Source organism: Triturus cristatus, chromosome 12, assembly GCF_964204655.1.
Source record: "Triturus cristatus chromosome 12, aTriCri1.1, whole genome shotgun sequence".
Classification (NCBI taxonomy): Eukaryota; Metazoa; Chordata; class Amphibia; order Caudata; family Salamandridae; genus Triturus; species Triturus cristatus.
The window spans coordinates 715,498,643-715,522,722 of NC_140595.1; positions in this window are offsets into that span (position 1 = coordinate 715,498,643).

Sequence of the window (24,080 nt, forward strand, 5' to 3'; positions counted from 1 at the left end):
GAAGGGAACAGAGTCTTCCTCTTGAACCTTAGACTCTGCGTCGGTACTTACTTGTAGGTACCACTAAAAAACACTTCAAAAACACAACGGCTCTTTTTAGAGCCCCCTAATATCTAAACACTTAAATCTGAATTTTATTTCTTTTTTTCTTTTTTTTTCTACCGTACGCGTACGGTAAGCTTACCGTAAGCTTACCGTACGCGTACCCCGCGATTTTTTTTAAAAATTAATAAATGTTTTTTTCGTACTTTTATGTCCTTCTTTGACCCCCTTTCAAATGTTAGGGGGTCTGTAACTCTCTTCCTTGCCCCCTTTTCTCGTTATCTCCCTTTTTTTCTCTGTGTGAAACACACGAAATGGCGTCCGACACTTCCTGATTTCGTCCGATTCGAATGTTTACAGTCATGTGACAACCAATCAGATTTGAGCTCGCGCACGGCACCGTACGCGTACGGTAAGCTTACGGTAAGCTTACGGTAAGCGCACGGAGCGCGCTTACAGATATATATATATTGATTTAAATGCTATTTTCTCAGGAACTACTGAACAGATTTACACCAGACCTACAAAACGCACTTCCTTGACCTGCGGACTACCTCTCTGCCAAATTTCAAGTAATTCTGTTCAGCCGTTTGGGCTGTAGCTGTGTCTAAAGGTCCTATGTAAAAATGCATGGGGAAAACGCGTTTTGGGACCCCCCTTTTTTCTCAGCCCATGCTTGACGAATCACCCCGAGACTTTCAGGGTAGGAGCGGAGCGTAGCGCCCCATTAGTTTTGAAAATTTCGCGAGGATTCGTCGACCGGCGCCAAAGTTATTCCAAATAGAATGTTGCGGATTTCCTATGGAAACAGGGTCCTAACTATAAATACCTACTGGCGACCGCCAGTAGGTAATATATATATATATAAATATTTGTACCAAAAGCTCTGTTTTTCAGCGGCGCACTCCACAGCAGGTAAAATCAATCCTTTCATGCTATTAAAGGTCACTTCTCCTCCGTAATTGTTGCCTTTCACCGATGCGTTTCAAAGCTGTTCGCTTTTTCTTCTGGGTGTGATGACCAATGCGGAATAGTTCTCCCACGTGTATTCAATCCCTTTTATCGCTTGGTAGCAATCGCAGTGCCTGTTGGAATTAGCGCAGTGCCTGTTGGGATTTGTAGTTGCTTAGTAACTTTATTATTGAATGTGGGGAAAATTTAAAAAGTTTTGCAACCCTCAGTGGGTCCCGCAGTTCGTCACAGTGAGCCCCGGATTACGTAGCTTCCTTCCATCACTGGAGAGCCTTACAGTGCACAGCAAATCCAAAATATTACTGTGAATCCTGAATAAATGTGACGAACTGCGAGACCCACTGAGGGTTGCAAAACATTTTAAATTTTCCCCACATTCAATAGCATGAAAGGATTGATTTTACCTGCTGTGGAGTGCGCCGCTGAAAAACAGAGCTTTTGGTACAAATATATATATATATATATATATATATAAATATTATCTACTGGCGGTCGCCAGTAGATAGTTATAGTTAGGACCGTGTTTCCATAGGAAATCCGCAACATTCTATTTGGAATAACTTTGGCGCCGGTTGATGAATCCTCGCCAAATTTTCAAAATAGGTGGGGCGCTTCGCTCCGCTCCTACCCTAAAAGTCTCGAGGGGATTCGTCAAGCGGGGGCTGAGAAAAAAGGGGGGTCCCAAAACGCGTTTTTCCCATGCAATTTTTCATAGGGACCTTTAGTCCAAGGTACAGCCCAAACGGCTGAACAGAATTACTTGAAATTTAGCAAAGAGGTAGTCCTCAGGTCAGGGATGTGCCTTTTGCAGGTCTGGTGTCAATATGTTCAGTAGTTCCTGAGAAAATCAAAAGTAAAATCATATATATATGTGGGCGGAGCCTAACCACACATCTCATCCTGAGATCTGATTGGCTGTCAGCACTTCATCCAAGAAGTGTTGGCAGCCATCTTGGGACCAATATACATGATAGCACCTCATTAAAAAGCATTGCAATAAATAGAAGGTTTTAAGACTTTAGTTACATTATAAATCATTTGTTGATGGTACCATACTCATTTTAGGAATTGTGGTATGTTCTAAGGTGATTTCACCATGTGAAAAAGCCTTCTGCTGGGATATCATGATTGAGAGAAAAATATTTTCTCATGCTTTTCCCACAGAGGTTTGGAAGGTGATCTATAAGCTAAACTGAGAGCTTATTTTCTGTAAATTCATATTATCTTTCTCAGTCATGTGAGAATGAAGTCTGACATTCACAGTAAAACATGTACATCCAACAAGGGCAGAGACTGTCAGTTGATTCCTTTGTGTTCTACTGCAGCTTCCCAGAGTGTTCCAAAGAACAACTAGAGCGCTAACAGTCCTACTTATGACAAACGTATGGCACACCTGAAGCCATCTTGCTTGGATTAAAGTGGTGACTCTTAAAACATTTAATTTAAAAAGGAACAAAATGAGGGGGTTCATTTTTCCATAAAAAGTATGATTAGTGCCGCAGAAAGAAAAATTAGGGCACATTTTGAGTGACTTCTCAAATCCTCTTCTATTTCATTAAAAAATTCTGACATGCAGACTGAAACATGCACTTTCAATACCAGCAGCAGTTTTCCCTGGTGAGCAGTAGCTTTACTACAGTGATCTAATGAGCAAAAAGAGTGCTAACATTCTGAATTTATGGCAAATGTGTGACACATCTGAATGCCTTCTTGATGGAATCAAAGTAAAAAACTGAAAGTATTTCCTACTGAGGAGACTGCAGTAAATGAGGAAATTAGGAAACTTCATAACAAATAAGTCTCCCAAGATGGCCACCAGACACAAAAGAGCCCAAATGTAGCCCAAATATCACCCAGATGTAGCCCAAGTATAGCCCAATGACAGAATGTCCCAGAGTGTTCTTAAAAACAACTAGAGCGCTTACTGTCTTCATTATGACAAAAGTATGGCACACCTGAAGCCATCTTGATTGGAATAAACTGGTAACACTTAAAACATTTAATTTAAAAAGGAACACAATGAGGGGGTTCATTTTCCCATAGAAATTATGATTAATGCTGAAGAAAGAAAATGAGGGCACATTTTGACTTCTCAAATCCTCTTCTATTTCAGGCTGAAACATGCACTTTTAATACCAGCAGCAGTTTTCCCTGGTGAGCAGTAGTTTTACTACAGTGATCTAATGAGCAACTAGAGTGCTAACATTCAGAATTTATGGCAAATGTGTGACATATCTGAATACCTTCATGATGGAATCAAAGTAAAAAACTGAAAGCATTTCCTACTGAGGAGACTGCAGTTCATGAGGAAATTAGGAAACTTCATAACAAATAAATCTCCCAAGATGGCCACTGGAGACAAAAGAGCCCAAATGTAGCCCAAAATCACCCAGATGTAGCCCAAATATAGCCCAATGGCAGAAGTGTGCAAAACACTTATTATTTTGTGTTTTTGCAGTGTTATATAGTGCAGACTTGTCAGGTATTGGAGTGCTTTAAATGAGCATTGGTTACATCACACAAGAACAAATTCATTTTGGTTGTAGACATGGGGAGACTAAGTGATTTGACCAGAATCACAGAATGTCGAGCTGAAGCAGAAACTCAACCTGGTTCCCCAGTTGCAAAGTTTGCAGTTCTGGAAGTAACACCACATCCTCTCCCCTAAGTGCAACATTTAATCAAGTGGTCAACTGGATAAAAAAACATAAAGATAAAAAATAATTTAAAAGTGCTTTGTCGCTATTTGAAAACTCAGAAAATATGTCCTCATTTTAGTCTTTTAAAGCACTAACCATAATTTTGATGCCAATAAGACCCTCTCATATATGTAATTTCTAAAGGAAATGCTCTAGGTATTACAGTTTTGATTACATCAAGATGACTTCAGGCGTTCCACACTTTTGTAATAAATATAGAATGTTAGCAATCTAGTTGTTCATACTGTTGAGAGGCAGAGGCCAGGGGCACAGACTCTGAAAATTGAAGGCAGGTAGGAGGCTGCAAAGGCAACAATTTAACCACACTGAGCAGGCAGGAAGGGCCGTGGCAGCACAACAGACTATGGAGGGCAGTGGAAAGGGGGCAGGGGCAACAAACCAACAATACAGGACTTGCAAGAGAGGCTGTGGCAATGTAATAGACCATTGTGGGCAGAAGGAAGAGGCAATGGTAGTACAACCATACATGCCAACAGACCCGATTCAGCCAGGAAACGTCCAATGTTTTTAAGCTCAAATGGGCTTTATTTGATCTGTGTCCTGTCTGCAATCTCCTCTTTTTCAATGTAACTCACAAGGGGAAAATCAATACCCCAGTTTTTTTTCAAAATCTCCCTCTTACCAAGTTCAAAATGTTCGCAAGTATGGTACATTGGATCATGGAAGGAAATGGGGTAGGGACATGGACTTGGATAACAGAGGACAGGAGGGACATGGAGAGGTGTACCAAACTGACCCTGCAGGGCAGGCATCAGGGTTTGCAGCAGCACAATACACCACACAGGGCATGCGGGACGGGAGTGCAGCACAACAATCCATAGAAAGCAAGAGGGAGGGGACAGGACCATGCACATGGACAAGAGAGAACAGAGGGGCAAGAGGCAATGGTAGCTAGCTGACCATAATGGACAGACAGGAGAGAAAACTGCAGCATAACAGACCATAAAGGGCAGGAGGGACGGATCAGGGGCATTACAATGAAACAGACAAGCCAGGAGGGAGGGAGTAGGGGTCTGCACATGTAAACAGAGGGCTGGGGGCAAGGGGGCAGGGCAGGAGCAGCAAGATAGCCATGGAGGTCAGGCAGGATGGGCACTAGAAGCAAGACACACCATGAAGAGCAACAGTGAGACTGTGATGGCGTACACACAGACCATGGAGGGAAGGTGGGAGGGGGTCAGGGGCAGCTAACTGACCACACAGGGAAGGTGGGAGGGGCCATGGCAGCACAGAAGACCATGCATGGCAAGTGGGAGGGTTAGTGGCAGCACAATGGCTATGATGGGCAAGAAGGAGGGTGCAGGGGCATGCACAAAGGACGATGGAGGATAGAAGGGAGGGTCAGGACCTGTGCACAGACAAGAAAGTTCAGGGGAAGGGGCCTCACAACAGACCGCACGGGGCAGGCAGGAGGAGCAGTTGCAGCACAACAGACCAGGGAGGCAGAAGGGTGTGGCAGTACAATGGACCATGTAGGTCGGGAGCAAGAGGATAGAGGCATTGCATGTGGACAGGCAGGGTGGAGGTGGCAGGGACAGGTTACAGTCATCTGTCAATGCTAGGCAGGTGGGAGGGGAGTGGCAGCTCAACAGAACACTCAGAGTAGATAGGAGTGGAGGTCCATGGAACATGGTGGGCAAAAAGGATGGAGCAGGGGCATGCACAAAGACATTGGAGGGCAGGGGGAAGGAGAATAGGGGCAGCAAGCTAAGCACAGAGTTTAAGCAGGAGGTCAATGATGGGGCATAGAATTGGGCAATGGAGGGCAGGAGGAGTGGACTGGTACATCATACTAAATTGAGGGCAGTGGCAGCACATCAGACCATGCATGGCAGGAGGGAGGAGGCTAGTCCATGGATTCACACAACAGAGGATAGGGAGGAGGGGGATGGGGCAGCAAGCTAACTGTTCAGAGAAGGCGGGTATTAGGAACTTTATTGTTTTTAAAACGTGTGTCTGTGCGAACTACTTAAAATATGAACAAGAATGCAGCATAATCTCACTTTTATTCAGGAAGAAGAGGACGTTTGTGACTGTGACTCCGGACTCACTTGGCAGAAACACTCCCTGACCCTCCACCCCCTATCGCAAAATGGAATGCCCGTGAAAAGGGTAGGTGAACACAGTGTTATATAGAACATAGTCCTGAGAGCACGATTGGAAATGAAAACTAGATATAGTGTATGGTATAAACTATGTACCAAAAAGTGTGATATAAGATGAACCGGGCGTGAAATATAATATGCAATACATTGTGCGCAATGACAGATTCATTGCAGAGCGCGAGATAGCACAGGCACTAGCGCGTGCTATGCGATATGCGCCTTGGAGTGTAATATGCACAGGGCAGTGTTGTGTAACCTAACTAGTCTCTAAAGTTGTAATATAAAATATGTGCTGGGGAGTGTAACGTTGCATATGCACTGTGACAAAGATATGGATCCCAGATTGTAATATGTATGGCATAGCACTGTGCGTTATAACATAGGCATCGAGGAAGGCACGTTAGATGAGGCAATATAACCCGTGCGAAGACAAGTGTGGCATGACATATTCACGGGGTGGTGTTACAGTGCACATGGGCTAGAGAGTGTCATAGCATATGAACTAGCTGGTGGAATACAACACAGAGGTGTGTGGCACTCAGCAGGCAATGGTGGGTGTAACACAGCATTGGGCTCTGCCAGGAGCGCGCTGTGACTCTCAAGTGATGTTCGTCCCCTTTCCAGAGAGTAAAATAAAAAGTATTACACATCCGGCAGTGGATGTGTGTTTTATTAACCATGAGGGGGGTTTCTTGCATAGTTTTGGTCGAATTTTTGTCGAATCCCCTTTGAATGGCTTGGTGTGCATGTGTATTAAATGTGCCCGTCAATAGCTACCCATGTTTGTATAAATAAACGACAAGGGTGTCTACCGGGATTAGGCACGGTAGGGCATCAGACATGTCAGAGCTTCACTAGTGGTGTAAATACATTCCACGTGGATTAATTGTATGCATAGTCGCCTTTTAATGAATATCACGCAAATCGTCGTGGTGATAGGTACGTACGGTTTGTCCAGCATGTCCTAGGTGTGTCTATAAATATATATTTTTTAAAAATAATAAAAAACAGTGGCCGGCCCTGGGGATTGGGGTCAAAAAAATATAATTAGGAGACAGGCCCTGGGGGATGGGGTCAACAGGGCCAATAAATTAGAATAAGAAGGGGAACCACACAGCCCCCCTTCTTAAAAAATTAAAATAAATAAAAGACTGGCATCGTGCCGAGGCCACGCCCCCTCCTTGCAGCACTCTGCAGACGCGCCCCCTGGCGAGTTGTAAGTTGGGGAATTAATTCCTCTTCAATACTGAGGGTCCCTGAGGGCCAACTAGCCCAACAGGCATCTCCAGTAGGCGCCAGGGAGCTGCGCTGCAGACAGGTGTTCTGAGGCCAAGCTCCTTTTTACACCTCTCTGCAACGCAGCTCTGTGGCGCTTACTGGAGGTACCTAGTGGTCTAGTTTGACCCTAGGGACCCTTAGGATTCAAGGGGACTTAATCTCTCAACTTAGAACAGACACAGGGCGCGTTTACACAGTGGTGAAGGGAGGGGACGGGGCCTGAGGTGACGTGTGCAAACACGCACTATGGCACGTTTTAAATTGGGGATATAATTTCCCTTTAATACTGAGGGCCCCTGGGGGCTAACTAGCCCACCAAGTGCTTCCAGTAAGCGCCACTGAGCTGCATTGCAGAGAGGTGGTCCAGGCCGTGCCACTTTTTACACCTCTCTGCAACGCAGCTCTGTGGCACTTACTGGAGGTACCTAGTGGGCTAGTTAGACCCGTGGGACCCTCAGGATTCAAATGAACTTAATCTGCCAACTAAAAACGGACACAGGGCGTGTTTACACAGTGGTGAAGGGAGGGGACGGGGCCTGAGTTAACGTGTGCAAAAATGCCCTGTGGCCTGTTTTAAGAGGTAGTTTTAATCCCCCTGCCCTATTATATACAAGGGGCTTACAGAGGAGGTCATGCTAATCACAGGGGGACCCCAACGCATAATGTTCCCTAGTGTATGTAGGTGTTTTCACTGTATTCTAAGTGTCTTTTAACATAGCACTGGCTCTAGGACTGGTTAGTCAGACTCAGTTACCACCAGTATCCGTCTGAAAAAGTTGAGGGTACAGGATGATTTTGCAACAAGGATTCTTTCTGCTCTTCTTTTTGTTCTTTCTGCATGTTATCCTTCTTCCTGCACTTTTCTTCGTCTTTGAAGACTTCTGTTGCTTCTTTCTGCACTTCTTTTTTTTCTTTCTGTGCATTTTTTCTTCTTTCTTCACATGTCCTATCTCTGTAGGCATAGTTAGAAATTAGCATTTAACAAACCTTTGAAATTCACAGACAAAACCATAGGTTTCAGGCACGTTATAGTTAGGAATTAGCATTTAAAAAACCTCAGAAATTCACTGAAAAAACATAGGTTTCAGGGGTGTTATAGTTAGCTGGACTTTTCACTTGTACAAAACCATTGAAATTCCCCCGTTATAGTTAGTTCAGCTAACTATAACTCGCGCGCCCACAATGCACTACTGATGACGTCACATATTACATCACTCATGACATGGTCAGTGACATCACTCATGGCATCACTGATGACATCTCAAATGACATCACTGATGACATCATCCTTGTGACAGAGTGGCAGACCTCCTCTCACCCTAATATAACCTTTGATACACACATTCAAAAATAGAGACTAAATTTTCAAAACAATGGACATACCAATACCAGTTACAACAACCTCTTCAGTAATTCTAAGATCCACATACACATCCACTCATTCACCAACAGTCCTATACAGTCACTCATACATGTACTCACTCATCATATGTACTCATACACCTATACATCTTGTTACACAATGCCACTCATCCATAGAGTTACTCACACACATAGTCACTCATGCTAATAAAGAATCAAACATACATTTACTTGCATATACAGTTATACACACACCACCACACTTACTTCTATGGAAACTTACACATACTTAGTCTTTTAAACAATGACTTATAGAAACACATACTTATTCATACAGGAACTCTTTCAATCTCTCACTCTCACATATACTCACTTATATATACCAATAGTCACATATACTAGTTTAAAACATATGTAGTTACTCATAAAGACACTATTGAGACAGTCATTCACTCACTAACATACCCATACACACACTCATCCACCCATACAGTCCTGCACACATGCTGTCTTCAACACATACAAACAGTGAGTCACTCATTCATGCACCTATGCACTACGTAATACCCCCCACCGAACCATGCAGATACTCAGACTGATACTCAAAAAACCAACTAATAACCTATATAGACACCCATGTAGCTACTCACCAACCCATGCAGCCACTTATACACAAAGTGAGAGACTGATACAGAAATTTACATATTTAAACATTACTCACTAAGCCATGTATTCACTATGATACACTTAATCAGTCAGTTACACAATCAATTTTTCAAAAACAAATCATCCATTTAGACACTCATATACCCATTTATTCTTCCATCATTGTTTAGATATACATATATAAAACATATTTAATTTTCGGAAAAACAGACATTCACTGGATGAAGTCATCAGTGATTTCATCAGTGATGTCATGAGTGAAGTCACTGACCATGTCATGAGTGATGTAATATGTGACGTCATCAGCAGTGCATTGCGGGCGCGCGAGTTATAGTTAGCTGAACTAACTATAACGGAGGAATTTCAATAGTTTTGTACAAGTGAAAAGTCCAGCTAACTATAACACCCCTGAAACCTATGTTTTTTTCAGTTAATTTATATATATATATATATATATATATATATATTATCTACTGGCGGTCGCCAGTAGATAGTTATAGTTAGGACCGTGTTTCCATAGGAAATCTGAAAATTCTATTTTGAATAACTTTGGCGCCGGTTGACGAATCTTCGCGAAATTTTCAAAACTAATGGGGCGCTCCGCTCAGCTCCTATCCTGAAAGTCGCGGGGGGATTCGTCAAGCGGGGGCTGAGAAAAAAGGGGGGTCCCAAAACAAGTTTTCCCCATGCATTTTCCCATAGGACCTTTAGTCGAAGGTACAGCCCGAACGGCTGAACAGAATTACTTGAAATTTGGCAGAGAGGTAGTCCTCAGGTCAGGGATATAGCACATACATATCTATAGCCACGCACCATGCGCGCACCGTGCGAGCACCCTAACGTGCGCGAGCGTAATTCTGATTGGTGGTTACATGTTAGTCAACGTTCGAATCGGTCGAAATCAGGAAGAGTCGGCCAACATTTTGTTTGTTTTCAGTGCATGAGTGAAAAAGGAAGGTGGCGAACATGAAAAGGGGGCAGGGTATAGAATTCCTGACCCCCTAGCCTTTGTCAGGGGGTCTCTGAAGGACCCCGAAGGCAGAAAAAAAATGTTTAATTTTTTTTTAAAAAAATCGCGGGGGTGCACACACCGTGCGTGCACGGTGAAAAACCTCAAAAATAAATAAATAAATAAATTTAAAAAACATAGTTTATTGTAAAATAAATATATAAAAAGAATAATAATACATACATAACTTAGCATTTGAAAAACCGTACAAATTCACTGAAAAAACCATAGGTTTCACACACGTAATAGTTAGGAATTAGCATTAAAAAAACCTTGCAAATTCACTTAAAAAACCATAGGTTTCACACATGTTAGGTGGATATTTCACTCGTAAAAAACCAATGAAATTCCCCCGTTATAGTTACTTCAGATAACTATAACTCGCGCGACCGCCACTCTATCACAAGGATGATGTCATCAGTGATGTCAAGAGTGATGCCACTGACCATGTAATGAGTGATGTAATATGTGACGTCATGAGCAGAGGATTGCGGGCGCGCGAGTTATAGTTATCTGAAGTAACTATAACAGGGGAATTTCATTGGTTTTTTACGAGTGAAATATCCACCTAACTATAACATGTGTGAAACCTATGGTTTTTTAAGTGAATATATATTTATATATATATATGTGTATATATTCACGAACCAGATACTGCCAAGAAACGCCGTTCGCCTGCCATTGAGCGCCGGTGCCAGCCATGGCGACAGTTACCACAAGTATCAGCAATTCAGTCCACAATTACCCATACTGAATCTGGTGAATATATATATATATGAGTACCCACCCCTTCAGAGTCCAATGGCATGTGGTGGCACAATGGACAAACTAAAGAGTATGCACGAACGTGTATCGGGATTACAGCGGCAGAGTGAGGCACACAGTAAGCAGCAACACCACCCGCATTGAAGATCTTTGGCTAGCGTTGGGGTGAATGGAGCGGACACTGCCCACTGGGGCAAGTACTTACGTTTGGGTGTCCGCTCCGCGCAAATCCAGATTCCTGGTGTTTGTGCTTACTCAGCACCAAAACGCAAGCGGTGCTCCACCCTCTCACATCCAATTGTGGCAAAAGATGGACTTCAACCCCGATAATGCAACATTGATTCATTCAGAGCGCACATTATGGCGAACAAGTAAGCATATAAAAGGAGGCTGAAACCGAGCATGTGCTTTTGGCTGCATTAGTCCCTGATGAAGAGAAATTCTTGAAACGCGTAGGCAGATGTACCTGAAATAAAGCTTTCTTTGTGGTAAAGCACCGCTGTTTCCGAGTGCGACTTTCTGATGGACAAGACCCCTCTAAGCTTATATATTAGCGTCCGTCCTGCCGCTTGGTCTGCACCACCCGAGGAAGGGGGCCATGGAGTTTTTGAATGTACGGTGCTCCCTACGTGGGTAACAGTGTGAGGATAAGAACAGTCAAAGTCATCTGGGTCTAATGTAGAGCTTAATGGTGCATCTTATCACAAAGCGCATCCAATTGTGGCAACACACGGACTTAAACCCCCATAATGCAACGTTAATTCATTCAGAGCGCACAATATGGTGAACGAGTAAGCATATAAAAGGAGGCCGAAACCGAGCATGCGCTTTTGGCTGCATTAGTCCCTGATGAAGAGATATTCTTGAAACACATAGTCAGCGGCCAGATGCCAAATATTACCGGATTGCAAGACTGTTTGTACCTGAAATAAAGGTTTCTTTGGGGTAAAGCACCGCTGTTTCCGAGTGCGACTTTCTGATGGACAAGACCCCTCTGAGCTGTGTTTTATAGTGGTAGGGTAAAAACGAATATTTCCACTGAAGTCAATTCAGAATTAAAAACAAACAAAATATCAACTACAATACAAAAAATGTTAAAAAGAAAAAAATAAAACATATATAAAAATATAAAAAATGACAACATATAGAAACATAATATAATGGTAAAAAATGTATAAAATGTCCTAAAAAGATTATTTTGTAAAACATTAAAAAATAATTTACAAACAAATAACTATATTTTTATAGAAATTAATTATAATCAAAAACATTATTACATTAATGTCTTTTTTTTATTTCCTACACCACACAATTCACAACACACATATACATTTCTAAGTGTACCTCCATAATTAACATAATTAATTATCAAGTAAACAAATATTATTAATTAAAAAACAAATTAAAACAGTTACACATCAATGCACTCACCAAACATTACCGCAATAAAACAAAAATCCACACACAAAATAAAAATTAACAATTACCATAAATATTTATCAATTAATGAATGAATAATAATGATCAACTAATTATTTATTAATGAAACAGAAAATACTTTCCACCCTCTAAACAAATAAACACCACAACACACACCTAAAAAAATTACACAATTTCCATAACTAATTTTAGATTATTAAATTATTATCAATTAACAATAACTTATTAATTAATTTTAAAAATTGACTTCCCACCCTTTTTTACTATAAACCCCACAACTCACATCTCAAATTAATTACACAATTGCTGTATTTAATTTTTTATTAATTAATTATCATTAATTAACCCCTTCTGTGCCCATGACGTGCTGGACTCGTCATGGAGCACAGTCGTGCTGTGCCCATGACGAGTCCAGCACGTCATGAGGCATTCCCTTTAATTAAAAATAGCCTCTGGAGCTGGGGAAGAGCTTCCCCAGCTCCCGAGGCCCCCCCCCCCTTTCAGTGTAATGACGTTCGGCGCGCACGTCGCGCTGACGTCATTACACTGACAGTGAAACTGAAATGAGCCAAGAGGCTCATTTCAGTTTCACTTTCTACGTGCTCAGGGGGCTATCTCAGCCCCCTGAGCACGTAGAAAGACGGGAGAGGTATCGCTGGAAAGGGGAGAATCTCCCCTTTCCAATGGTACCCCTCCCCAGTGGATCCCTGCTTGGGGATCACCACTGGAGGGCGATCCCCAAGCAGGGATCCACCCACTAGACACCAGGGAGGGGGGAGCCGCCCCTTGGGCAAGGGCCTTTCCTCCCCCCAAATAACGTTGGCACCATTGAGTCTTTCAATCTGCCCCCCGGGGGGGCAAAAAGCCCACTAGATACCAGGGAATAAAAAAAAACAAAAAAATAGGGGGGGGCTGCCCAAAACGGGCAGGCCCATGCCCCCACCCCACCCCCCAATTACTACAGTCTTTCTGCCCCCCTGGGGGGCAGATGGGGCATTGGCCCCTAATCTGCCCCTTCGGGGGGGGGGGCAGAAAGCCCACTAAATACCAGGGATTAGTTTTTAGGTTTTTTTTTATGGTGGGGGCTGTCTGAAATGGGCACGCCAATGCCCCCACCCACCCGCCACCATTACAGCCTTTCTGTCCCCCCTGGGGGGCAGATGGGGCATTGGCCCTCAATCTGCCCCCCGGGGGGGCAAAAAGCCCCTAGACACCGGGGAATTAAAAAAAAAAAATAGGGGTGGGGGCTGCCCAAAACGGGCAGGCCCATGCACCCACCCCACCCCCCCAATTATTACAGTCTTTCTGCCCCCCGTGGGGCAGATGGGGCATTGGCACCCGGGGGATTCCAGGGAGGTATGGCTTTCGTGGATCCCCCAACGTTTCCTTACCCAGAATGCCCTACAAACCTCAAATTTAGCTGAAAAAATCACCTTTTTCACAAATTTTTGTGTGGGATAGTTGTGGCATCACCGGGCTGACACAAATTTCCTACCACCCATCGTTCCCCCGTGTCTCCAGATAAAAATGGTGCCTCACTCATGTGGGAGGCCCAAGTACCCGCGACAGGCAAGGGCCCACAACGTAGTGAGGCGACATGAAAATTGCCTATCTCAAAACGACCTGGTTTTGCAAGGGGGGTCACTTGGGTTTTTGAGCCGGTGCTCGGCGGCCACCTAGGGAAACCTACCAAACCCACACATTTCTGAAAGCTAGACACCTGGGGGATTCCAGGGAGGTATAGCTTGCGTGGATCCCCCAAAGTTTCCTTACCCAGAATGCCCTGCAAACCTCAAATTTATCTGAAAAAATCACCTTTTTCACACATTTTTGTGTGGGAAAGTTGTGGCATCACCGGGCTGACACAAATTTCCTACCACCCAGCGTTCCCCCGGGTCTCCCGATAAAAATGGTGCCTCAGTTGTGTGGGAGGCCTAAGGACCAGCCACGGGCAAGGGTCCAAAACGTAGTGAGGCGCACTAAGTTTAGGACCCTTGCCTGTTGAGGCGCACTACGTTTTGGACCCTTGCCTGTCGCGGGTACTTGGGCCTCCCACACGAGTGAGGCACCGCTTTTATCGGGAGACCTGGGGGAACGCTGGGTGGTAGGAAATTTGTGTCATCCCGGTGATGCCACAACTTTCCCACACAAAAATGTGTCAAAAAGGTGATTTTTTCAGCAAAATTTGAGGTTTGCAGGGCATTCTGGGTAAGGAAACGTTGGGGGATCCACGCCAGCCATACCTCCCTGGAATTCCCCGGATGTCTCGTTTTCAGAAATGTGTGGGGTTGGTAGGTTTCCCTAGGTGGCCACAGAGCACCGGGCAAAAAACCCAAGTGACCCCCCTTGCAAAACCAGGTCGTTTTAAGACAGGCAATTTTCATGTCGCCTCACTACGTTGTGGGCCCTTGCCAGTCGCGGGTACTTGGGCCTCCCGCACGAGTGAGGCACCGTTTTTATAGGAAGACCCAGGGGAACGCTGGGTGGTGGGGAATTTGTGTGAGCCCGGTGATGACACAACTTTCCCACACAAAAATGTGTGAAAAAGGTGATTTTTTCAGCTAAATTTGATGTTTGCAGGGCATTCTGGGTAAGGAAACGTTGGGAGATCCACGTAAGCCATACCTCCCTGGAATCCCCCGGGTGTCTAGTTTTCAGAAATGTGTGGGTTTGGTAGGTTTCCCTAGGTGGCCGCCGAGGACCGGGCCAAAAACCCAAGTGACCCCCCTTGCAAAACCAGGTCGTTTTGAGATAGGCAATTTTCATGTCGCGCACTACGTTTTGGGCCATTGCCTGTCGCGGGTACTTGGGCCTCCCACACGAGTGAGGCACCGTTTTTATCGGGAGACCCGGGGGAACGCTGGGTGGTAGAAAATTTGAGTGAGCCCGGTGATGCCACAACTTTCCCACACAAAAATGTGTGAAAAAGGTGATTTTTTCAGCTAAAATAGAGGATTGCAGGGCATTCTGGGTAAGGAAACGTTGGGGGATCCACGCAAGCCATACCTCCCTTGAATCCCCAGGGTGTCTAGTTTTCAGAAAAGTGTGGGTGTAGTACGTTTCCCTAGGTGCCGGCAGAGCTAGGGTTCAAAAACTACAGCTAGGCACTTTGCCAAAAAAAGTTCATTTTTCACTGCGAAATTGAGGTGTGTCCACGATGCGTTTTGCGCCGTTACCTGTCATGGGCACTAGGCCGACCCACACATGTGAGGTACCATTTTTCTCAGAAGACTTTTGGGAACATGGGGTGGGTGGAAATTTGTGGATCCACGCAGATTCCAGAACTTTCCACCACAGAAATGTGGGGAAAATGTGTATTTTTTGGCAATTTTTTAGGTTTGCAAGGGATTCTGGGTAACAGAACCTGGAGTGAGGCAGTCATGTCACCCCATCTTAGATTCCCCTGGGTGTCTAGTTTTCAAAAATGTATAGGCTTGCTAGGTTTCCCTAGGTGCTGGCAGAGCTATGGTTCAAAAACTACAGCTAGGCACTTTGCCAAAAAAGGGTCATTTTTCGCTACGAAATTGAGGTGTGTCCATGTTACGTTTTGCGCCGTTTCCTGTCGCTGGCACTAGGCCGACCCACAAAAGTGAGGTACCATTTTTCTCGGAAGACTTTGGGGAACACTGGGTGGGTGGAAATTTGGGGATCCAAGTAGATTCCAGAACTTTCCACCACAGAAATATGGGGAAAATGTGTTTTTTTTGGCAATTTTTGAGGTTTGCAAGGGATTCTGGGTAACAGAACCTGGTGGGACGCAGTCAAGTCACTCCATCCTGGATTCCCCTGGTTGTCTAGTTTTCAAAAATGTATAGATTGCTAGGTTTCCCTAGGTGCCGGCAGAGCTATGGTTCAAAAACTACAGCTAGGCACTTTGCCAAAAAAGGGTCATTTTTAGCTTCGAAATTGAGGTGTGTCCATGTTACGTTTTGCGCCGTTTCCTGTCGCGGGCACTAGGCCGACCCACACAAGTGAGGTACCATTTTTCTCGGAAGACTTTGGGGAACACTGGGTGGGTGGAAATTTGGGGATCCAAGTAGATTCCAGAACTTTCCACCACAGAAATATGGGGAAAATGTGTTTTTTTTGGCAATTTTTGAGGTTTGCAAGGGATTCTGGGTAACAGAACCTGGTGGGACGCAGTCAAGTCACTCCATCTTGGATTCCCCTGGGTGTCTAGTTTTCAAAAATGTATAGATTGCTAGGTTTCCCTAGGTGCCGGCAGAGCTATGGTTCAAAAACTACAGCTAGGCACTTTGCCAAAAAAGGGTCATTTTTCGCTACGAAATTGAGGTGTGTCCATGTTACGTTTTGTGCCGTTTCCTGTCGCGGGCACTAGGCTGACCCACACAAGTGAGGTACCATTTTTCTTGGAAGACTTTGGGGAACGCGGGGTGTGTGGAAATTTGTGGATCCACGCAGATTCCAGAACTTTCCACCAGATAAATGGGGGGAAAAAGTGTTTTTTGGCAATTTTTTAGGTTTGCAAGGGATTCTGGGTAACATAACCTGGTGGGAGGCAGTCAAGTCACCCCATCCTGGATTCCCCTGGGTGTCTAGTTTTCAAAAATGTATAGGTTTGCTAGGTTTCCCTAGGTGCCGGCAGAGCTAGGGTTAAAAAACTACAGCTAGGCACTTTGCTAAAAAAGGGTAATTTTGCATTGTGAAAATGTGGTGTGTTCACGTTGGGTTTTGAGTCATTTCCTGTTGTGGGCACTATGCCTACCCCTACAAGTGAGGTACCATTTTTATCGGGAGACTTAGGGTAATTCAGATTTGTAAAGGAACTGTTATTACCTATTGACTTTCGATGCTTTTCTGCCTTCCAAATGAAAGACATTGTGTAAAAAAGAAGTCATTCTAAAAAATGACTGATAATTCTCAAGCTAGTATGAGTATTCCCAAATTCGGAAATGTGCAAATATCTACTGTTTTTAAACTCTATATTTTGTTCCCATTTCAGAAATACATAGGTGTCTTTCATACCGATTTTTCCATGTATACATTTTTACAGAATAATTACTATATACCCGGTACATAATAAAAAATCAAGTTGCTGCTCAGTTTTTGGCTCTGGGTTCATCGGGTTCTTGGTGAACCTACAAGTCCTATATATCCACACAACCAGTAATATCCAGCGGATGTAACGGTATATTGCTTTCAAAGAGCTGTCATAATTAGAAGAAGTTACAGGTGAAAACGTTGACACAAAAGGTGCTTTTTTCAACAAATTTTCTTATCCTATATTTAACTGTTAGTTTCTATAAAGAAACCTTGATGGATCTACACAAATGACCCCTTGCTGAATTTAAAATGTTGTCTACTTCTCTAAAATGTATAGCTTTCCAGGATCCATTATTGGTTTTGTACCTATTTCTACCATTAACTGGAAGGAGGTCGAAAGCACAAAAAATAGCAAAAATAGGCTATGTCCCAGAAAAATTCCAAAACTGTGTAAAAAATGTTGGGTTTCTGACAAAAGTCTGGTATCCCCTAAAAGCTGGGAACATGGTGATTTCAGCCCCACAAACCCTTTTTTGATAACGCTTGCAGGGAAAAACCCAGATGCTTTCATTTGCAGCCCGTTTTTCCCATTTTCCCCCCAAAAAACTAATGTTTGCTGTATTTTGGCTCATTTCAGTGACCCCTCCAGAGGAATCCACAAACCCTGATCCCTGGGAGAGGATTGCCCAATGTATATGTGACTTATTCCTTGTGGAGGATGACTCAAGACACTGGACCTCTATGGTCTCAAAAAAGTACATGAATTCAGTTGTGGGTCAATTCACTCCTTCTCAATTAAGTTTTAAACATGAAGAGAATAGATTGATAGGTCCAAAATATTTTATTTGTTCAAACGAAAGACTTCTGTTTCAGATAATCCAATCATTCAAGATTGTATTTTTCAAAAAGGCGAACAGGCACATTTGAAGCAAAAGTGAACAGCCGACACGTGTTTCACCCTTATGGCTCAGTATCGGGCCAGGGCTTTCTCAAGGCCGAAAGAAGATATTTATGAGACAATATTAGATGGATTAGGATCTTTAGAATTATCCAATGTCACCCGGTGGTGTGTGGATAAAGCAACCGTGATATATAAAAAACAAAATAGTGAAAAAGTGCTCAAGGAAAGTGAAGGGGAAGAAAGAAAAAGAAAAAGAGAAACATTCCCATTATTCACATAAGGGAAAAGATTAGTATTTACTCAGGTGTAACAGTAATGAGGGCACTCGGTGAGAGTATTATTTTGACATATGAGGACCTTATCGAATTCAAAGAATAGGCAACCTTAATGACAATATAGCATTTGTGGATATGTTTTTAGAATCAGGTGCTGTTAATACATGCTTTCAGGCTTTGAAAGAGGATTAATTATATCATTCCCATAATTGAGATGATTTGATCATGCTTCAGAAGGGCAGGTGTAACAAAAAGTGACATATGTGTTAGGTCAGTTATATACCTTTATGTTCAAAGATGCAACATAGCATATTAGCATCACATTTCACTGTTCAGAGTCACTGCACAATACAGTAGGTTAGATATCTGCACCGGAAAAGTAAGAAAAAAAGAAGAAAAAGAGAAGAAAAAGAAGGAGAAAGGGGAGAGAAAAAGAAGGGAGAAGTAAGTATGGATGCCTGCTAAATTATTCCGGTTATTTCTTATAATACGTTGTGCTTTAGATGGTATCGAGTACTTGAAAGGCTATTATTTAGCCCTTGGCATACTTTGAATTCATACTCTAAAAAACGTATTATATATTCCCTGGTCTCATAGGGCAAGGCATTCAGAGCTCTACAGGAAATATGGTACACTACTTTAAATAAGTAGAAAGGTAGCTGATTGGGGGATGTTAAACTCTATATTCTCATTTGTTTGGACCGTTATTTATACGAGACCCTATATCGTAAAGCCGGTCCGTCTCTTTACGAGTCAAAAATTGTGGAGAGTCATCATACCGGGAAAATTCCAGACTGTTTAAACCGTTATTAATACAAGACCCTATATCATAAAGCAGGTCCGTCTCGTTACGAGTCAAAAAAACCATTATCAAAGGTTCGAGAGACAGCCGGCATAAAGGTCACTTACTTGAAAATCAAAATCTCAGGATAATTCCAGGGGCTTTTTTTTCCCACCGAAGTATATTCGCGTTGTGGTCCGCGGCCATCTTTAAGAATGCTACGGAGTCCGGTCACGTGTATAGCATTCAGGGCAGGTTAAGCTCGTCATGTGGAGTGCCATCTTAGAATGTATTGTTTCAGTATTGCATACCCCCATCATTTGTTAGCAGAGGGCATCGAGAGTTCGATTTATTGATTTTAGTTTATTGAGGAAATATCTTTTTATGTTTATTGAATCAGGTATATATCAAAGTCAAAGTCCGGAGTAAAAATAATTTTAAGCATATTACATGCGTCTATAGCGCTACCATGGACACGTGTATTCAGGGGTCCGATATGCTATATTAGAAACGGTCTGTAAAACATGGTATGCAGAAAAAGCCAGGTGTAATGCGGTCCAAAGACATCATTCTTGTTCAATTTATATATATAATAAAATTCAAGAGAGCTGCCTTTCTATAAAGACAAGTTAATTAATTATAGAACCTACAAGCACTCCTAAGTCATAACCGGCATTAGATATCTTTACTGCATCAGTAATCGATATTTGATGAGTTCATATTTGGGGACTCGGATAATGATAGTATTCCTTCTATGTTTCCTCCAAGTGATCACTGCTGATCAATCCCGAGACCTAGTCATGCGCGTTCTGCGAGAGAGGGGAGCTGCTGGGATTAAGTAACAATGGACGCTGTCCCTCTCATATCGTTGTAAGCTGCATATTTTAGGAAAAGGTAGGTGCGGTGCTGCAAGGTAATATCCGAAAAGAAAAAGAAAATCAATTGGACAGAGCTAACAATATCAGAAGGGTGTGCACAATGTTGGTGCAGCGTATGAAACTGCTTTGAAGCTGGAAGTATGAAATACACATAGCGGACAAGACAGGGAACAAGGGGAAAGGAGCCAAAATAGTAAAGGTTCTTTAGAGACATAGATGATACATGGCATTTCTTCGATTTTCCAATAAAACAGTACTGGTTAAGGCACCCCAGGGAAGAGTTCTTCTCAGGGTGTGCTTGCACTCTGTTCCTTCTGGTGGCCTCCCACACCAAAAGGACTCATAATAGTTTATGACGTAGGGCATCTTATAGCCAGTGATGCCATTCATGATCTTTGTTTAGGCCTGTTTTTACGGTCCCATAGCGTATTATGTAGGCACTTTCTTTCTGCCGTAGTCGCCATTCCAAATTGCCTCCTCTTTCATGTTGTTTTACTTTTTCCAGACCACAAAAGACGAAATTGCGATTATGTTGATGGTGTGTTATGAAGTGTTCAACCAAAGGTTGTCTATCATCAGATTTATGAATGTTCCGATAATGTTCTTGTATTCGCATTTTGAGTGGACGAATTGTACTCCCTATGTAGTGTTGTCCACATGGGCAAGTGATTAGGTAGATTACATTCTTGCTTTCACAGTTTATAAAATCTTTGATCTGGAAACTCTGACCATTGATCATTATGTTCTGGATTTTTGTTTTTCCCAATTTGCATACTGAACAGTTGGCACAGGTGTAAAAACCTATTGGTTTCTGTAGGAAAGTCACAGTCTTATGTTGAGTTTGAAAAAATGATGGGCACAGAGAGTCACAGAGATTTTTACTTCTCATAAAGCTGAGTTGAGGTTGATCTTTAACTGCATCTCTTACTGTTGGATTGAGTGTCAGCAGATTCCAATGTTTTTTCAAGATTTTACGTATATAGTGATGACCTTTGCTGAAGTGAGTAAGAAATCTTATAGTAGATTCCTTCCCATTTTTTGTCCTGTTTAGCAAGAGGTTGTTTCTGTCCAATTGGGAAACATGTTGTTGTATGTCTCTAAGCGAACAGTTGTTATATCCTCGCTGTGTGAGTCTTGTTGTGATCTCTTTTAATTTTATATCATAGGCTTTATCTGAACTGCAATTAATTCGAGCCCTGCGATATTCTCCTGATGGAATGTTCTTAATAGTATGCTGGGGATGGCTGCTTGATGCATGTAGGATCGAATTAGCAGCAGTACACTTTCTATGGATCTGTGTCTGTAAACTGTTATCTTCAACATAGATACTTTAATCCAAGAACTCAATTTCTTTTTGGGATATAGTGTATGTTATATTCATGTCTTATTGATTGGGGGTCAGAGTCTTGATGAAATTTTGTAAACACGTCTCAGATCCTTGCCATATTAAAAGCATATCATCAATGTATCTGCCCCACATAACATTCGGAGAAATTGAACTTGTTGTCATTAGGGGTGGGCGGAATTTGCGAAAGTGACTTTTGCAAATTATCGCGAAAATGTTAAAAATCTCCGCAAACATGCAGAAATATCGCGAAGATGCAGAAGTTTTTTTCCCGCCCATTCACGGTATTTTCTGCGTGGTCGCGGCTCGCCAACTTACCCATGCGGTTGCTCGCGGACGCGGCCATCTTGTTTTCACTCTTCTCGCGGTGCATGATCGCGAGAAGAAAGACGTGATCGCGCGACCAATGACATTACTGCGGGCGCGAACTGTCGCGAGACAGCGCAAATGGCTACCAACAATCCAACATCTCGTGGAGAACGCGACCGGATCGGGAAAACTTGTCGGCGAACGCGGGGATTCAGGTAAGGCGATCGCGCGCGCGCGAGAATGTATTATTTTACAGCGCGAGCAAGAAACAAATTATCGCTATGCTGCGGAATGTGGAAATTTTGAAATTTTCGCGCTCTCCGCGGAATGCGAAAATGTCAAATTATCACAATTTCTGCGAGCGGAACGGAAATTTAGACCAGGCCTAGTTTTCATTCTAGATCCAATAGCGTTCTACTTCTCCCATGAAAATACATGCATATGGGGGAGCAAATTTGGCCCCCATCGCTGTACCTTGCATTTGTAAGTAATAATCTCCATTGAAGAGAAAGTAATTGTTATGTAGGCAGAACTCCAAAAATTCCAAGATCATATTGTTCCTTGCCGTAAAATGGACAGATCTACCTTGTAGACACTTACTGCTGCTATATCATCGGGATGTCTAATAGACGTGTACAGACTAACAACATCGATAGAGGAAAGAAGATAGTCTGATTGCCATGTAATATTATTGAGTTTCTGTAGAACATCCTTAGTGTCTCGTATAAATAAGGGAAGATCTCTCAAGAACGGCTGTAGTTCCTCATCAATATATGCCCCTATCCGGGAGCATATAGAGTCAATTCCTGCAATAATAGGTCTTCCTTTTGGGGGTGTACCTGATTTATGAACTTTTGGCAGGAGATACATAGTTGGAGAGACTGGAGTTTCTATAAATAAGAGTTGTTTTTCTTCTAATGTCAATAGACCATTTTCATACCATTTATTCAGCAAAATAGCCAGATTTTCTTGTATTTCCTTAGTTGGATTGGTGTTAAGTTTTATACAGCAGGCAGGGTCCCTCAGTTGGCGTTCTGCTTCTTGAAGATAGTCAGCTGTATACAGAAGGACAACATTTCCACCTTTATCTGCCTCCTTTATGAGGCAAATAAAGGTCTTTGATTCTACTTGTGGTCTCGCACTTGTCCTATCCTCTGGATTTTCTATAGATTCTGCATCGGATGATGGTATAATTTCGGAAGAGCTACTTGCTTGAGTTGAAGCCGTAGTAGGGGTGATATTGTCATTTTTTTTGCAAAAGTATAGACTCTCCCTAACTGGTAATCTTTCATATCCCGTCTAAATTTGCGGTTTTTCCTTTGAATGATATCTTCCTCAAAGTCATCAAGGACTTTGTTCAGAATGTCATAATTTTTTGTTGTTATGTCACCCCAGTTTGCTTCTTCAAATGTTTTAGATAATGTATCAACTTCCAGTTTATATTGACCATATTCTTCTTGGGCAATATCAATTAGTTGTCTTAACATATTATTAGAAGCCGTTCTTAGGTTGTCCTCCCATAGTTGTAATTTATCCGGTGCTGTTGTTTCTATTGGAGGAAAGATAAGAATTCTCAAACCTCTTGGGATCATATTATGTTCCAAATACTTTTTTAATGATGCTCCCTCCCACCATTTTGATGTCTCTTTCTTTACTGCTTTTTCCAAGGCTTGGAAAATGCTCTTTGCAGATTGTGGGTTGATGACATTTGATTGTCTTAACACACTAGTTCCTGATGGATCAAATACTTCTTCAAGTCTAATATTCCTTCTTTCTCTCCTATTGTCATAGGTTGCCATTTTTCCGTCTTCAAGTTGTCATTACTTCTGAAAGAGTAACAATTATATTTAGTTTTGCAATTTCTCAACTTTGTTGTGTTGAGGTTTTTGATACCATTCCTGTTGGTGTATATTGTCCTAATTTGTAAAAATTGTTTGTATTCATTTATTTCTGGCACTCCAGAAGAGATGGAATCCTTACACGATACTAATGCAGAAATACCAAGGTCCAGGGATCCCAATTCTGGAGAGGATTGCCCAATTTATATGTGACTTATTCCTTGTGGAGGATGACTCAAGACACTGGACCAACAGGCAACACAATAGACACCTTATTTTCTGCCGTTAACAAAGACCTAGAAATTGAACATCATAAATACCTGTCTAAACAAAAATATTTTCCTCAAAACATCACGCGGAATGAAAAACAAGTATTGTTGGAGCTTAAAA